The sequence below is a fragment of the Pristiophorus japonicus genome, chromosome 12, assembly GCF_044704955.1.
Source record: "Pristiophorus japonicus isolate sPriJap1 chromosome 12, sPriJap1.hap1, whole genome shotgun sequence".
Lineage (NCBI taxonomy): Eukaryota > Metazoa > Chordata > Chondrichthyes > Pristiophoridae > Pristiophorus > Pristiophorus japonicus.
The window spans coordinates 139480442-139498742 of NC_091988.1; the positions used below are offsets into that span (position 1 = coordinate 139480442).

The window sequence follows — 18301 nt, forward strand, 5'->3', positions numbered from 1 at the left end:
CAGTGATGTCAAAGGTGTATGAGTATATTGCAAATGGATGGCCAAACCAGGTAACAGACAAAGATACACATCCATTCTTCATTCATAGCAATGAATTATCAGTCGATAAAGATTGTATCATGTGGGGTACAAGAGTGGTTATACCAAATAAATTCAGGTCCAAATTATTAGGAGACCTCCATGACCAGCACCTGGGAATGTGTTTGACCAGGAGTTTTGCAAGCAGTTATATATGGTGGCCAGGTCTTGATAAAGATATGGAGTACATCGTGAGTCAGTGTATGACATGTCAATCGGTAAGCAAGCAACCACCACCAGTACCATTACAGTCATGGAAATGGTCTCCCAGGGTGTGGCAAAGGCTACATATTGATTTTGCTGAGTTGAAGGTGGGAATGATTCAATTATTTCTGACTCATCAGATAATTTTGATATACCAGTAGCAAATCCTAAATCCAATGTACTGGAAACAAATCCAGGAGAGAATCAGAATGAAAGTCTGAGTCCGAGTCAGGAAAACAAAGAGCCTGAAGTTAGAGTGAGTTCAAATGAAAATCAAGGAAATTCCGTGGAGGAAAACCTTCCTCGGGATGAGCCTCGAATGAGTTTAGATTCGAGACCATGTTTGGAAGGTTCTGTTCGAGAGCGAAGGTATCCTCTTCGAAACAGAAAACAAGTGGTAAAGTTAAATTTGTAAATAGGAAAAAAAAAATAAGTTTATATCCTGTGTTATGTATAAACATGAAGGTTATGTATGCTGTTTGTTATGATGGCTTCTTCATTAAGGAGGGAGAAGTGTAATGTCTGTAAGCTTGTAATGTTTGTAGCTCCACACTGTGGATGTTGACATATTGTGTACTGCAAGTGCAGGGTTTATAATAAACAGAACCGGCAGATTTCCGGAGACTTCCGAGAGAGCTGCCTGCCATGTTAGGAAGCTGTGTGTGCTGTGCTCTGTGAATATATCACACCTGGCAAGGCCTCATTTGAGCAATTTATTCTTCGATTTCCCCCCCCCCCCCCCAACACCCGGCCAGATTGATTGTCTGGTCGGCAGGTGGGAGTCGCAAGTTAATGACAGGAGGCTGCAGCCGGGATCCCATGGCGATGGGGGAAGGGGGAAATGGGAGCTTCCAGCGAGATCAGGGAGGGAGCTAGGGCTGGGGCAGGGGAAGCCAAAGACTCCTCGAGTAGCCAGGGGTAAAGGAGGGGAACTGCTCCAGTTCCTGCTAGCCCACAAGGAGTTCCAAAAGGATCAGGTCTTTAATACTTACCTTGGCCAGTCGGCGCCTCCCGCCTTAGATCTGTTGCTGGGCAACTGACATTGAGGGTTTCACCAACATTCAGTCACGTTTCCATCGCGGTATGGATAATGGCCCGACAATTGCGGTCGGAGGCTTCTTGCAGGCGGACGCCTCCGACCAAAATTTGTTTAACGAAAATACCCGGTGGTCCCGGAGGAACGTAGACCTGCGCTCCAAGGCCTAGTTGCGCAGTCTAGCGTAGGGGTCCACGTATTCCAGGAGCATATGGGTATCCTGGGATCACGTGGGCCTGGACCACCAATCACAATGTAGTATTCTCATTGATAGTAATGGGAGCTACGAGCTCCGAGCTCCCAGTACCATCAATGAGAACACCCCTACAATCAAATAAAACACACACATAAATAAAAAAACGTCTTTTTTTTTAAATTAATAGAAATTGCATTAAATTAAATGTTTTAGATTTTAAAACATTTTTTGAAATTAAAAAAAAATGTTTTCACAGTGTTGAGGACACTAGCATTGGTGCATCTGTCCTCCTAGGGGATTTGCAGGATCTTGCGGAGACATCGTTGGTGGTATTTCTCCAGTTTCGGCTGCCCCCAAATGTTTGTCGCCATCTTCCGCCTGCTCCAAAATGACATGCAAGCCGTGATCCTGGATCCACCACAAACCCAATCCACGTCCGTAGAGAGAAATAGAGTTAACATTTCAGGCCGATCAACCTGAAACGTTAACTGTGTTTCTCTCTCCACAGATGCTGCCCAACCCACTGAATGTTTCCAGCATTTTCTGTTTATATTTCGGATTTCCAGCATCCGCGGTATTTCGCTTTTGGATCATGAAACTTGCATCGGGGAAGTTTCTCCTTCAGATTTTCAGAACAAACTAAAGAATGTGTAATCAATTTTGGAAAAGGTAATCCGGAAAAATTAAATGGTGAAAGTAGGTCATAGGATCAAATTAGTAAAAGGCAAACTTAGGGCTGGTATCAGGAAGTCTGTCTTCGTGCAGCGAGTGATCAATACATTCCATAGACTCCGCATAGTGTAAGGTTCGAAAATCCACGGCCGCATTTTCCTTTGGAACACCCCAAGGACAAGAAAACTAATATGGGACCGTCCTATACATTTTAAATGAATATTTTTGGCCAAGTAAAATCCTCAGACCAGGCAGGCTGGGAAACGTGTGGGCGGATACAGACATTGTGGAGTCTGGCTCACAAGCGAGACAGAGGCACTGGCCAATGGGGGAAAAGTGCATTCTGGCAGGCCAATCAGGGGTTGAGTCGGGCCTGAAGCGAGGAAATCCTCAACCAATGGGGACTACCCAGCCCAGTTCGAAAATATGACTCACCCCTAATCAAATTATGAATGTGGACCATCATCTACCTAATTAATATGGACAGTGGACAATAGTCCTGAGATCACTGCGGTGATGGCCCATCAAAGGTGAGGCCCAAACCGATTGACTCCCAGGACTGTTACAATGAACCAGCAGACTTTGAGGCACCAATGTGCACTGAAACAATACCCCTGTCCTCACACCTATCTGATTAAATATTCAAAGCTATCTCCCCGCCCAAATTTACACAATGGACCACCAACTGAGTTTGGGCGCGAAAAGGCCAGAACTAAATTGGATACAAATATAGGACCTACGGAACCACTGAGAGGGGAGAAGCAGCTGGAGCAGTAGGAGAAGGAGTCGAGGAGCAGTAGCAGTCACAGACAGACAGAAACCGAGAGAGAACGGAGACGGACTTTTACCAGCTGGGAAACCTACCATCGAACGGGCCCTGGACTCGACTTGTGTGCAGAATATACAACCCAACTACCGAGAGGCCCAACATCGTCTCAAGAAGCCGAGCCGCACACCAAACAACGCTCCGAGGTCAACCAGCTGAAGAACCGGAGACCGAAGTAACTGGGAGAGGCAACATTCACTCCAGCTACCCCATAAACCAACCATCCTAAGCTAAAAAAAATAACTGTTAAAAGGGATCGTTAGTATTATCCTGGGGTTTCTTTTCCCAACTGTCAGCCTAGGTCAGTCAGGTAAAAAAGGGGGCTGGGGGTGGTATTGAAAATGTCTTGTAAAGATAAAATTGTGTAAGGTTTTCGTTGTGTCCGTTTCTTCCCATAGATTTTCATAGTTTATAAGTGTGTGTCAGATATGTGTTTTGATGAAGTTTGACCTTGTTGGAAACTTACCGTGGTTAATAAATTGGACTTACCTGTTTTTTTTCATTCCAAGGACCACTTGTCTCTGAGTGTTTTGTTTTCCCTTGTGGAAGCTCATAATCCACCAAAATTCTGAGGTTAGAACCAGATAGGGGTGCTAGGGCGCTTCGAAACCGGCAGTTTAGTAGTCAGCGAGCCATAAGCGGCTGGACCATCCCCTAGAAGGGACAAAGAGGCCCAATACAGCCACCAAAGACCCCCGTAATTGGGCAGAGCAAAAACCCCCTACACGCATAGTGGAGCCAAACAACATTCAAGGACCAATTGGCACTGTAATGGAAGCCGTCATAGATGGCTTTTCTCATCTGTAATTATCTTGTGAACTGCAGAGCAAGACTGTTACTTAGAGTGAAATTTTATTTGATGTTTGTAATTACACACACTTAACAAAATCATGCATCAACGCAAATTCCCGTTGAGGCCCAGAATAATGTCAGAACTGAGCCAAAGACAAAACACTTCAGGCATAACAGCGAGCCATTTTAACACATAACATCAATCAAAAAGACATTCGTATCCACAGAAGATAGACATCAAAACCGTGATATATTTCATTAAAATAATGCTGGCCACAACTCAATCGATGGCAAAGTTTAGCTTATGCCAGCACAAACTCCTGATCTGCTCCTTTTACATTAAATTGCATAAATTAACACTTCAAAACGGTGAACAAATTTAGCACCGATCAAAGAGAGAAAGACTTGCATTTATAGAGCGCTTTTCACAACCTCAGGACATTCAAAAGCGCTGTACAGCCAATTTGATAGTTTTTGGTGTGTAGTTACTATTGTAATGTAGGAAACACGGCTGCCAATTTGTGCACAGCAAGGTCCCACAGTCAGTAATGTGACAATAACCAGTTAATCTGTTTTTAGGTGTTGGATAAGGGAGAAATATTGACCAGGACACCTGGGAGGAAGTCCTCTTTTTCAAAATAGTGCTGCAGGATCTTTTACATCCACCTGAGAGGGAAGATGGGGCCTCGGTTTCACATGTCATCCGAAAGATGGCATCCTCAGTGCTGCACTGGCCCGCCAGCCTAGGCTCTGTGCTCAAGAACCTGGAGTGTGAATTGAAAGCAAATCTAGATTCCAGTCACGTTGATGCTAGCTGCCATTTTAGAATTACCAAGACTTGACATGGCATAATATTTCACAATCATTACACAGCTAATAAAAGTCATAGGGCTAGACTTTCCTATCAGCCCGCCAGCACCTGATCAGCGCCCAAAAGACCACTAAGACTGCGAAGATTATCTCCCCAAAAGATTAAAAAATCCGCCGAGCGAAAAACATGGGTCTTGCTCCCCCATTCTGGGCGAAAAAGTGCAATTTAGGGTCGATTGGGCAGTTCCTAAACAAAATGGACGATAAATTTAAAAAATCAATAAAAATTTACCCCGAGGCTGCAGATTGGGCCTACAACAGAAAAATAAAAATAATTTTTCAAAAAACATCAACTAAAAATTCAGAACCACATTCCCAAGATACTTTAAAACTAAATCACCACAACACATTTTTAAAATAATTAGTAAAAACCAATTACTAACCTTTGTCTTGCAGAGCTACTCACCTGCCACCCAGCTCCGCTGATCCTTGTGGGCGTTTTTTTTTATACTCACCTATGGGTCACCACTCAGCCAAATATCTCGCCAGGGCAACCTGAGGACGGAGCACGCCAGCAGTCCGCTCCCCAGCGGTACCTCAAAGCCGCCAGCGTAACTCAGGTAATGAATTTCTCGCTCACCTGATTACTGCCCACAATGGCCAATACCGCCCAGAAATTCTAGCCAATAAAGAACAGACCTCAGAGAGGCTACTTCTGTGGGCTCCGACCACGGACAATGGACTGCAAAGAGAAACTAAAAGTGTTTTCAAGTTGTTGCTTCTGTAGCTTGCACTGTGGCAAAGTGAGATGCATGCCACGGCTGTCGTGGCTGCAACATTTCATGGGTCTATAAGGAGCCGGTTTTAGCAATGAAAATGTAGAAAGTCATCTCTCCCATGAGCCGAACTAAAAAAGTGTTAGATCTAAAAGCACCTTACTCGCACTCAAAGAGACACTCGCCAATCTGGCTCCAACCAATTATTCAATCAATCAACCAAGAGACCACCCATCAATAATCTCGCCTGCTGGCCATTGTACCAAATGTACCGCTGTTCGCTATCAGCTTTCCCATAATACTTTAAGACTACTTCTGTAATAGAGCTCCCCCCCCTTAGTGGACTACTGTGGTAATGCAGCTACTAATGTAAATACAATAAAATGGTCATGTGACAAGGTCACATGATGATAGTTTTCAGTGTAAGAGCCATCTTGTAGAGTGTGTTTTAGTGATAAGAATATATCACAATTAACAAATACTGTCACACTGTATAATAACTTCTTGAATGGTGAAGCACCTGTCGACACCATTTTACTGACCTCGCCTACCAGAAATCCTTATAAAGAATGGATCCTCTGTGGTTGTAATAACATTCCTGCCCTATATCTTAGTATTAACTGACAATATTTCCCTATTTTCATATTGGGTGTGTTGGGGTAAAAGAAGGCTTCTCTTCTTCAAGGTGGATTCCCTGAAATAATAAATCGACACCAGCCCTTATAACGACCACGGAATCAATCAGGCGAAACCTTGGATTCGCTTTGCGATCTTTATTCAAGCATATGCAGGGGAAGCATCATAGTCTTAGCTGCCTAAGACAGGACCTTCCCCGAGTAATGGTTTTACACACAGTTATACAGTTTCCGTGCACAATCATCTACGAACACTGGTTGGCCTACAGCTTATCAGCGGAACTACATTGATTCGTTAACCCTTATCAGACTGGCTGCTGAGTGGTTTCGCATCATCTCCATCTCCCCAGCTCATGCGGAGCCGACCTCAGTCTATTGGAATGTGTTGTTCTGCAGTTTTAACCTTGCTCTGGCTGTTTTAGCTTGTTCTACAGTTTTGAAAGATAAGCATACAAACGCAAGCTGCGCCCTTTAGCCTGATTTCAAACCATACCCATATTTCGGTTTAAAATATACTTGTTACCCCCTTACAGGTGGACCAATCACCCAGAGAATGTAAATTTTTTTGGAAGCTGAAAAAAGATTTTCAGCAACTTGTTAGGTACGTATCATAACATGCAGCAAATGGGATAGTCCCAGGACAAGGAGTGCTGGTCACAAATATAGATCCGCAAAAAAAGAGTTCTGTTATATTTTAAAGGAAGAATGAACTTGCATTTAAAAACAACTTTGATATCCTCAGGATATCCCAAAACAACTTTTACTTTTGATTATTTTTGAAATATGAGGACTGATTTTAACTGCCATTCTGGCAGAACCAGTGGCTGATCAGTTAAAATGCCCACAGTGACTTGCTCCCTCTGATCCCGCTACCTTCCCGTGGGTTGCAATTTTAACCTGCACTTTTGAGCAGGTAAGAGGGACATCTGCCAGAAGGCAGTGAGGTAGTTCTATAAATATACGGATGAAGTGATATAATTTTGTAATTTTAACTCAAGGCCTGGACAAGGAGGAGCCATGGCCAGAAGATGTCCAGAAAGTTGGAAAAATGTTTATGGGCCGAAATTTCTGGCCTCAACGGGTCTGCACAAAGTGCGCATGGATCTGGTGAGGCCTCGCAAGAGCTGGTTTTCGGGGTGCGATGTGCATGTGCTAAAAGGCGGCTTTTTCGATCTGTAAAGATTTCTCCATATAGATCCTCCACATCCCCAGGAGAAGGACATCCGCGCAGGAGAGATTGAGCTATTTGTCCAACTCATGCCCAGCGAATGTCCTTCAAACTTTTACGCCTGGTAAAAGCAGGCGCATAGCTCAATTTTATCAGTGTAAGTGGTTTAAAACACATAAAAATTACATTTAAACACTCATTTTTATATTAAAAACCCTGTCCATTAATGTAAGTTTAATTTTATTATTAAAAAATATTTTAAAAAATGTAATATATATTTTTTCTAAAACATTTAATTACATTTAATTTTAAATATGTGAGGTGTTTTATTTATTTATTATGCTGTGTTTTGGTGTTTTAGGGGGTTTTCTCATTGATAGTAATGGGAGTCCGTATAAACGGAGCTCCCATTTTTATCAATGAGAATATTGAATTGTGATTGGTGGTCCAGGCCCACATGACTCCAGCATGTACGTACCTGAAAGACATCTCCCCATGTGCTGCGCAGCAAATCTAGGCCTGGGACCAGAATCCTACGTTCCTCCGGGACCACCACATACTATCGTAGATTTTTTCGGGTCAGAGGCGTTCGTACGAAGGAAGCCTCCGACTGCAATTTTCCGCCCATTATTTGTTTCGGTTCCCTGGTGAGCTGGGAAAAGCAGGAATGCTCCTCCGGGCCCCCACAAGGAAATGTGGGTCTTCTCTTTCCCTCCTCTGACTGCAGTGCCTTCCCGACCCCCTCCCAAGCACATATCTGTGTGCCAGGGACCGTTACTTCGGATAACTGGCGGTGGCCTTCTACTGCCAGAAATCCTGCTCCCACTTACGGGCAGTTGCCGTTGAGTTCGAGTGGAAGACTGCGAGATATGGCCTGGGAGTTAAAACTGCTTCCCGCAATGCAGCATTGTGGGGGATATCAATCCTCGTACTGAAAAATGCTCTGAACACTCAACATACTTTGGAATATAAAGATACGACTCTGAAAAGACCATTCCACCTATCTAGCTCTTTCCGATCGGGTTCATGTAATTAGCCATTTTCTATCTTTGCCTTGCCCGAGTCCTCATGCTATCTTCCGAAATGGAATTTCTCCTTGTCCACAGTTCCTTCTCGGTGAAGACTTCTTCTACGTATTTACAGCTTGAAGTTCAAGAAATTCCCAATAATGCGCACAAATTGAGTGTAAACTCGATTGTGGAGAACTCACTCAGAGCTTCACCCAGCAGCCACCGTAACTTTGGTGGAAGGTCAGAAGCAACCCTGTTAGAGAGGTTTGTACAGGGTTTTCTCTGATCTCCCAACAAGGTTACTGCGGCTCATTGGGAGAACACTCAAGGATATTCTCGGCGAAAGGGAGTTTTGGAGATCATCCTAACAACATGCTATTCTACTCCCAGCACTCCCCCAAATATTCTTCCTATGCTCCTAAGGGTGTAAGAAAGTTCCAAGTGTAGGTTGTGTTTTTCCTGTCAATGCCTCATCATTAGGCTAGTTGAGGCCTTGATCATTTCATAAGGGGAGGACAATTGCAGTCGGGGGCTTCCTGCAAGAGAACACCTCCAACCGGAAATTTTTTAACGAAAATACCTGGTGGTCTCGGAGAAACGCAGGTCTGTGCTCCGAGGCTAGTTTCGCAGTCAGCGTACGGGTCCATGTCTTCCAGGAGTGTATGCATATTCTGGGATCATATAGGCCTGACTACCAATCACAGTGTCGTATTCTCATTCATGGTAATGGGAGCTCCGAGCTCCAAGCTCTCAGTTGTCTTGGTCAATCCTTGCCACTGGACCAAGACCTAGCTCTGTCAAGCCCGTGTGGTGGCTGGTGTGCAACGGCCACCACACATTTAAAAAAATCCACACACAGGCATCTTCTACCCTTGAGGATGTAGTTTGGGTTCTTCTTTCGAAACACATGTGAACTCATTCTTTTTTTTTGGCGTGGAAGCAAGTCATCCTTGTTTCGAGGGACCGCCTGTGATGATGTCTATCAATGAGAATACCCCTAAAAACAAATAAAACACACACATAAATAAAAAAACACTTCAATGTTTTTAAATTAATAGAAATTGCATTAAATTAAATGTTTGAGAAAAATGTATTTTGTTAAAAAAAAAAATTTAATTTTTAAATAGTGTTAAAAATAAACTTACCTTCATAGACAGGGTTTTTCATATAAAAATAAGTAACATTTAATTCCTTTATGTATTAAAACTCTTACACTGGCAAAAGTAGGCTATAGTTCTCATGCCAGACACGAGACACGAGACTCCCAAAGCAAGTGCTCTATTCGGAGCTCCTTCACATCAAATGAGCCAAAGGTTACAAGGACACCCTCAAAGCCTCCCTGATAAAATGCAACATCCCCACCGACAGCTGGGAGTCCCTGGCCAAAGATCGCCCTAAGTGGAGGAAGTGCATCCGGGAGGGTGCTGAGTACCTCGAGTCTCATCGTCGAGAGCATGCAGAAATCAAGAGCAGGCAGCGGAAAGAGCATGCGGCAAACCAGTCCCACCCACCCCTTCCCTCAACGACTGTCTGTCCCACCTGTGACAGGGACTGTGGTTCTCGTATTGGACTGTACAGCCACCTAAGAACTCATATTAAGAGTGGAAGCAAGTCTTCCTCGATTCCGAGGGACTGACTATGATGATGATGACTCGGCATAAGAGTTTGAAGGACATTCGCTGGGCAAGAGTTGACAGACCGCAAAAGCCAGTTCTTGGCGTGCATTATTTGGGAGTCCTCTTCGTGCATGCGCACATCGTACGGACCCAGCGAGGCCACAATTTTCGGGCCTACATATGTTGCAGTCTCAACAAGCTCAGGAAAATGTACAATATGTTTAGCTTGGATGGTAGGGTCGCAGTCTGTATGTTGGTTAAGTATCCTTCTATGTTGCAGAATCCATCCAGGGTTCTGGGTGGACATAAATAGTCAAGCAGTTGGAAGATCAGAAATTCTGATGCTTGAAGTTTCTGCTGCAAACATATTTATCTCACTTATTTAGAGCTGATGCTGGAACTGTGGAAGTAATAGGAAGATGTGGCAGGTAACCAGAAACAGATAAATAAAACAATGTGATGGCAGGGATTGTGGATACAATCCCCCAAGCTCTCCTGATGGAAAAGTGCCCTGCCAGCCGCAAATATCAAGTTTGCACTTTGGACTTGTATTGCCATTAATGTCAAGGTTATTGGTTATTTCAGCAATAGTGAGAATCTGCTTGCAAGAAGACAGAATGAAGAAGCAATACTGCACAACTCCATAAACACATTAACTGCATCATAAATGATTATGTTCACAAGTTACGTTATTAACAGGCTGCCAAAATGTACTAAACCTGCTGACATTCTATCTATTATCATGGCAGGATCATATTTAATTTTCTACAGGAAACAGACATTCAAATTTGAGCCCCAGAATGGATCCCTGAGCATTAGATGTACTTCCAGGTTGTGCTGTGTTAAAATTACTAAAATCAGAGTCAAAACATCCCAATGTAAAAAAAAATGCTTTGGGTATAAATAAATATAATGGTGGCTTAGATCTGTGTTCCACTTGATGAGTTTTCAATTTAAACTGTGTCCCTCGTGTTAACACCTCAATTTTGGACAAACCTTTGTAGAATACCTGAAAATAATAACCCAGGGTATACAACCAGGTGTGGACAGTGTGATATATTCACAGAACACAGCACACACAGCTCCTAACATGGAGGCAGCTCTCTCGGAAGTCTCTGGAAACTGCCTAGTTCTGTTTAATGATTAACTATGCACTTGCAGTACACAATACGTCCACATCCACAGTGTGGAGCTGCAAACATTACAAGCTGACAGACATTACACTTCTTCCTCCTTAATGAAGAAGCCATCATAACAAACATCATACATAACTTTCATGTTTCTACATAACACGGGGTATAAACTTATTTTTTTTCCATATTTACAAATTTAACTTTACCACTTGTTTTCTGTTTCGAAGAGGATACCAAACATGGTGTCGAATCTAAACTCATTCAAGGCTCATCCTGAGGAACGTTTTCCTCCACGGAATTTCCTTGATTTTCATTTGAACTCACTCTAACTTCAGGCTCTTTGTTTTCCTGACTCGGACTCAGACTTTCATTCTGATTCTCTCCTGGATTTGTTTCCAGTACATTGGATTTAGGATTTGCTACTGGTATATCAAAACTATCTGATGAGTCAAAAATAATTGAATCATTCCCACCTTCAACTCCTTCCATATCTGTAGGTAAAATATGATCAATATGAACAAATCTAACCTGTCCATTATCAAACATCTGTACCAAATATGTGCGAGGACCACATATTTTCACCACTCTTCCTGGCAACCACTTTAACCATTTATGGTGATGTTTCTTCACTCTCACCTTCTGGTTTAATTTCACAAATCTCTCCTTTACTCTACCTTTATCATGATTCTCTTTCTGTCTTAATTGTGTCTCTTCTACGGACTGTGCCAAATTTGGATTTAACAACGAGAATCTGGTTCGTGGCTGTCGTTTGAGAAACAACTCTCCTGGTGTTCTACCAGTAGTTGTATGAGGAGTATTTCGATTGTAATTAAAAAATTAGCCAATTTGTGATCCAATGACAACTGTCGTTTCCTTGGATTAGGATCTAACATTTGTTTTATGAGGGTACGTTTTACAATTTGTACAGTGCGCTCTGCTGCACCATTCGAAGAAGGATGATATGGTGGAACCTTGGTATGTTTCACACCATTTTTGCTCGTGAATTGTGCAAATTCTTCTGAACAAAATTGTGGTCCATTATCAGAAACAATTTCCTCAGGGAGGCCAAATGCAGAAAATAATTTTCGCAAAATGTCCAATGTTTTACTTGTTATTTTCCACATTGGAAACACCTCAACCCACTTCGAATGGTTATCAATCACAATGAACAATTGTTGTCCTTCTAACTCAGCAAAATCCATATGTAGCCTTTGCCACACCCTGGGAGGCCATTTCCATGGCTGTAATGGTACTGGTGGTGGTTGCTTGCTTACCTTACCATCGGACTTAGGTACAACAACAATGGGTGTAGCCCAATTACATCGATCTATCTTACAAATAATGTTCTCAGTCTCTAGTCTTGAGTTCTTGCTCAACTTTCTTCTCGAGTGCATATGGTACGGAACGTGGTTTGTAGTAAACCGATCTAGCGTCCTTCTGTACCCTGACACTTGCCTTGAAGCCTTGGATCGGACTGCCCGTTTCGCAGAACACCTTTGGATACTGCTTGATAACCTCATCCGTTGATGAAAATCTCGCTTCCACACAGAAAATCTTACTCCAATCCAGCTTCAGTAAGCTCAACCAATTTCTTCCTAGTAAGGCAGACTTGTCTCCTTTCACTACTATTAGAGGCAAGTTCTGAAATTGATCTTTATATTTCACCGGTACGGTGATACGACCTACCACAGGAATTTTCTCTCCCGAGTAGCCTCGCAGCTCTATCTTGGATTTCTCCAGTTGGAAATCACGCAATTTGTCGCGGTACAGTGATTCCGGTACTACACTGATGGATGCACCCATGTCAATTTCCATTGGTATCTTGAATCCCACAACATCTATGTGGATTTTGATGCTTCCCGAATCGCTGCCCGTTAACCTCGTGCTCCTGATGACGTGTAATTCTAACATCTCCTCGTCCTGTTGTTGTTCTTCCATGCTATATAGTCTCTTGGGATTTCTATGCTTTGAACGCTGGACTCATAGCTTTAAAAGCTGGTTTACCCTTCAGTCGGAATGCCTTCGCCAGATGCCCAGTCTTTCTGCAGAAGAAACACTCTGCCTTCACGTATGGACAACTTTGAGCATTGTGTTGTCCCAGGCACCTATAGCATGACTTTGACGCTCTGTTAGAATTTCCAGTTTCTGAGACTTTCGGCCATGCCCATCTATTACTTTGAACCTGCAGGTGATTTACCTCAGTTGACTGACAACTGTAATCATTATTTAATTCTCAGGAATATTGTTCGGCCATGCTCATCGACCTCGCTGTCTGACAAGCAATCTCAAAAGTCAAGTCAACAGTCATCAATAACTTCCTTCTGATCGCATCATTTTTCACCCCACAAACAAAACGATCCTGTAATGCTCGGTTTTGAAAGTTTCCAAAATTACAGTGCATCGATAGCTTTTTTAATGCCATGATGTAATCACCGATACTTTCATCACCCTTTTGATTCCGAATCCTGAAACAATAGCTTTCAGCAATTTCTAACAGTTTGGGGTTATAGTGCTGCTCCAGCTTCATTAAAATTTCTTTAAGCGTTGTGTCCTTTGGCTCGTCAGGCACAAGCAGATTTACAAGGGTTTTGCATAATGCCGGACCTGCTTCCGATAAGAAGATCGCTCTCTTACGTTCCAACACAGCCTGATTTTAGACTGCATCGTCTGGAACTTCGATTATGTTATTTGCAGTGAAATACATTTCTAGTCGATCCACATACGCTTTAAAATGATCCCGGTCGTGTCTATATTCACCCAAATATCCCAATAAACCTGCCATTTTAATCTCTAGCTGTTCACACCATGTGCTGGATTTTATCTCGGATTTTGTAGCTTTTTTCTAAAGACAGGAACTTCCAAAGTCTCTCTGTCGGCTGGCTCAATCCTTCACTAACAACATTTTAGCTTTAAATCATCCGAAAAATCCCATCTCAGTCGCCAACTGTGATATATTCACAGAGCATAAGCACACACAGCTCCTAACATGGAGGCAGCTCTCTCAGAAGTCTCCGGAAACTGCCTAGTTCGGTTTAATGATTAACTATGCACTTGCAGTACACAATACGTCCACATCCACAGTGTGGAGCTACAAACATTACAAGCTTACAGACATTACAGACAGCACAATCCCTTAGGCATTATAGCTTGTTAAAGTATTTTCAAAGCAGGTTTTAACAACAAGAAACAGGCCATTAACATTTTCTATTCAGCGGGTGAAAGAACATTTATGTTTAACGCAAGAGAAATAAAGCTGTCTTGCTGTGTCTTTCAAACATCTTCAATCATTGGCAGAATTCTAACAGATAAATGGTATCCTAAAGCAATGTGTTGACCCCCCACCTCACTGTCATTTATAGTTCCTGGCTCTTTTCATCTAGAAGAGTTTCTGATAAATGGATTAACATTGCTGTTAAAATAATGAAGAGAGGAATGTTGTATGAATATGTTAAATGTCACAGTAATTTCTAGCCTTTTATTCTGTTATTAATCCCAAGGAATTAATTATCTTTATGCCCATAGGAGCTGACTGAATTACTGAGCCAATCCATACTCTGGTTTGTAGGTTCACTGCACAGTGATAATCAAATTGTTACGATGGGCACAAAGTAAATATCAGAGGGTATAAATTGTGCTTGTGCTTTTTTTTTAATCTGGAGGAATTCTATTTGTCAGGTTTATTAAAGTTAGAGAGGACATTATGGAGCGCTGGAAACCTGCCGATAACATTAGCGGTCAAGGATAATGGCTGCCACCCAAGAGAGATTCATTCCTGGGATGTGGGCATCGCTGGCAAGGCCAGCATTTATTGCTCATCCCTAATTGCCTTTGAGAAGGTGGTGGTGAGCCGCCTTCTTGAAACACTGCAGTGCGTGTGGTGAAGGTACTCGCACAGTGCTATCTGGGAGGGAGTTCCAGGATTTTGACCCAGCGGGAATGAAGGAACTGCAATATATTTCCAAGTCAGGATGGATTGTAACTTTGGAGGGGAACTTGGAGGTGGTGGTGTTCCCATGCGCCTGCTACCCTTGACCTTCTAGGTGGTAGAGGTCGTGGGTTTGGGAGCTGCTGTCGAAGAAGCCTTGACGAGTTGCTGCAGTGCATCTTGTAGATAGTACACTGCAGCCATGGTGCACCAGTGATGAAGGAAGATAATGTTTAAGGTGGTGGATGGGGTGCAGATCAAGCAGGCTGCTTTGGCCTGGATGGTGTTGAGCTTCTTGAGTGTTATTGAAGCTGCACCCATCCAGGCAAGTAGAGAGTATTCCATCACACTTCTGACTTGTGCCTTGTAGATGGTGGAAAGGCTTTGGGGAGTCAGGTGGTGAGCCACAGAATACTCTGACCTGCACTCATAGTCACAGTATTTGTGTGGCTGGTCCAGTTAAGTTTCTGGTCAATGGTGACTGGATGTGGCAGGACTGCAGAGCTTTGTTCTGATCATTTTATTGTTGGATCGCTTAGCATTCTCTAAAGCATGCTGCTTCCGCTGTTTAGCTTCTCCAGGTTGGCAGCTCATTTTTAGGTACACCAGGTGCTGCTCCTGACATACTCTTCTACACTCATCATTGAACCAGCGTTGGTCCCCTGGTAGTAATGGTAAAGTGAAGGATATGGGGGCCATGAGGTTACAGATTGTGGTGGAATACAATTCTGCTACTGCTGATGGCCCATTTTTGAGCTGCGAGATATGTTCTGAATCTATCCCATTTAGCTCAGTGGTAGTGCCACACAACACAATGGAGGATGTCCTCAGTGTGAACTCAGGTCTTCATCTCAACAAGGACAATGTGGTGATCACTCCTAACAATACTGTCATGGAAAGATGCATTTGCGACAGGTAGATTTGAGAGGACGAACTCAAGTAGGTTTTTCCCTTGTGTTGGTTCTCTCACCACCTGCCGCAGGCCCAGTCTGGCAGCTATGGCCTTCAGGACTCAGGCAGCTCGGTCAGGAGTGGTGCTTCCGAGCCACTCTTGGTGATGGACATTGAAGTCTACCACCCAGAGTAGATTCTGTGCCCTTGCTACCCTCAGTGCTTTTTCCAAGTGGTGTTCAATACGGAGAAGTACGAATTCATCAGCTGAGGGAGGCAGTCGGTGGTATTCAGCTGGAGGTTCTCTTCCCCATGTTTGATGTGAAGCCATGAGACTTCATGGGTTCTGGAGTCAATGTTGAGGACTTCCAGAGCAACTCCCTCCCGACTGTACTGCACTGTGCTGCCACCTCTGGTGGGACAGAACGGTGAGGATATATTGAATAAACAAATCAAACTCAATGAGGATAAAACACCTGGTCCGGATGGATTGCATCCATGCATTTTCAAAGAATCTAGGGAAGAGATACAGAGGCATTATTACTATACATAGTTAATAATTCGTTTGAAAAAGATGTAGTGCCAGGGGACTGGTGGATAGCTAATGTAATACCTATAGTTAAGAAGGGGAATAGAACATGTCCAGGGAATTATAGACCAGTCAGCTTAACATCAGTGGTAGGAACGAGAACACTGACATTGGTGCGTCTAGCCTCCAAGTGGATTTGCAGGATCTTGCGGAGGCAGCGCTGGTGCTACTTTTCCAATGCTTTCAGATGTCTGCTGTATATAGTCCACATCTCTGAGCTATATAGGAGGGTGGGTATCACTACAGCCCTGTATACCATAAGCTTGGTGCCAGATCTAAGGTCCTGGTCTTCAAACATTCGCTTCCTCAGGTGACCGAAGGCTGCGCTGGCACACTGGAGGCAGTGTTGAACCTCGTCCTCGTCATCCCGTACTGATAGTAGGCTTCCGAGGTATAGAAAATAGTCCACATTGTCCAAAGCCGCGCCATGAATTTTGATGACCGGAGGACAGTGCTGTGTGGCGGGGTCAGGTTGGTGGATGACCTCTGTCTTATGGATGTTTAGTGTAAGACCAATGCTTTCGTATGCCTCAGTTGATGATGGTTTGGAGTTCGGCCTCTTAGTGTGCGCAGATGCAAGCATCATCTACATACTGTAGTTCGCTGACAGAGGTGGACAATGCATTGAAGCACTGATCACGCTCAACCAGCTCTATTGGGTGGGCCACATCGTCCACATGCCCGACACGAGACTCTCTAAGCAAGCGCTCTATTCAGAGCTGTGACACGGCAAGTGAGCCCCACGTGGGCAGAGGAAATGTTTCAAGTACATCCTCCAAGCCTCCTTGATAAAGTGCAGCTTCCCCATCGGCACCTGGGAATCCCTGGCCCAAGACCGTCCAAAGTGGAGGAAGAGCATCTGGGAGGGGGCTGAGTCTCGTCGCCAAGAGTATGCAGAAACCAAGCGCAGACAGCGGAAGGAGCATGCGGCAAACCAGGCTCCCATCCCACCCTTTCCTTCAACCACTATCTACCCCAACTGTGGCAGAGACTGTAATTCCTGTATTGGACTGTTCAGCCACCTGAGAACTTACTTTTAGAGTGGAATCAAGTCTTCCTTGATGCCAAGGGACTGCCTATGATGATGATGATGGTGGTAGGAAAAATAATGCAAACCCTACTAAAGGTGAAATTAGAAGAACATCTAGAAACCAAAAATATAATAATGAATAGTCAGCATGGATTTCAAAAGGGAAAAGCTTGCTTGACCAACCTTATTGAATTTTTTGAAGAGGAAACAGAGTAGACAATGGTAATGCAGTAGATGTAATTTATCTAGATTTTTGAAAGGCCTTTGATAAGGTAGCCCATAATAGACTGATGAACAAGGTCAGAGAATGCGAAGTCAGGGGCCAAGTAGCAGAATGAATAGCTAGCTGGCATCAAGACAGAAAGTAGAGAGTAGGAGACAGGAAAAATAAACGATCTCCTATTAAAAGATCCTCTCGGAATGAGTGATCACAGTATGGTTGAATTTGTAATACAGTTTGAGGGTGAGGAAGGTGTGTCAGAAACGAGCGTACTATGCTTAAACAAAGGGGACTACAGTGCGATGAGGGCAGAGTTGGCTAAAGTAGACTGGAAACACAGACTAAACGGTGGCACAATTGAGGAACAGTGGACGACTTTTAAGGAGCTCTTTCATAGTGCGCAACAAAAATATATTCCAGTGAAAAAGAAGGGCGGTAAGAGAAGGGATAACCAGCCGTGGATAACCAAGGAAATAAAGGAGAGTATCAAATCAAAGACCAATGCGTATAAGGTGGCCAAGGTTAGTGGGAAACTAGAGGATTGGGAAAATTTTAAACAACAGCAAAGAATGACTAAAAAAGCAATAAAGAAAGGAAAGATAGATTACGAAGGTAAACTTGCGCAAAACATAAAAACGGATAGTAAAAGCTTTTATAGATATATAAAACGGAAAAGAGTGACTAAAGTAAATGT

At 43.4% G+C, this 18301-nt stretch overlaps 1 long non-coding RNA gene across 1 annotated transcript in view; it reads right to left on the reverse strand.

Moving 5' to 3' along the window:
- Positions 1-7522: 7522 nt before the first annotated feature.
- The window catches only part of LOC139276997 (uncharacterized), a 153355-nt gene continuing 142576 nt past the window's right edge, over positions 7523-18301 (reverse strand). The window contains exon 3 of the long non-coding RNA XR_011596008.1: positions 7523-9200. This is a non-coding gene — a long non-coding RNA (uncharacterized lncRNA). The remainder of the gene's footprint in view (positions 9201-18301) is intronic.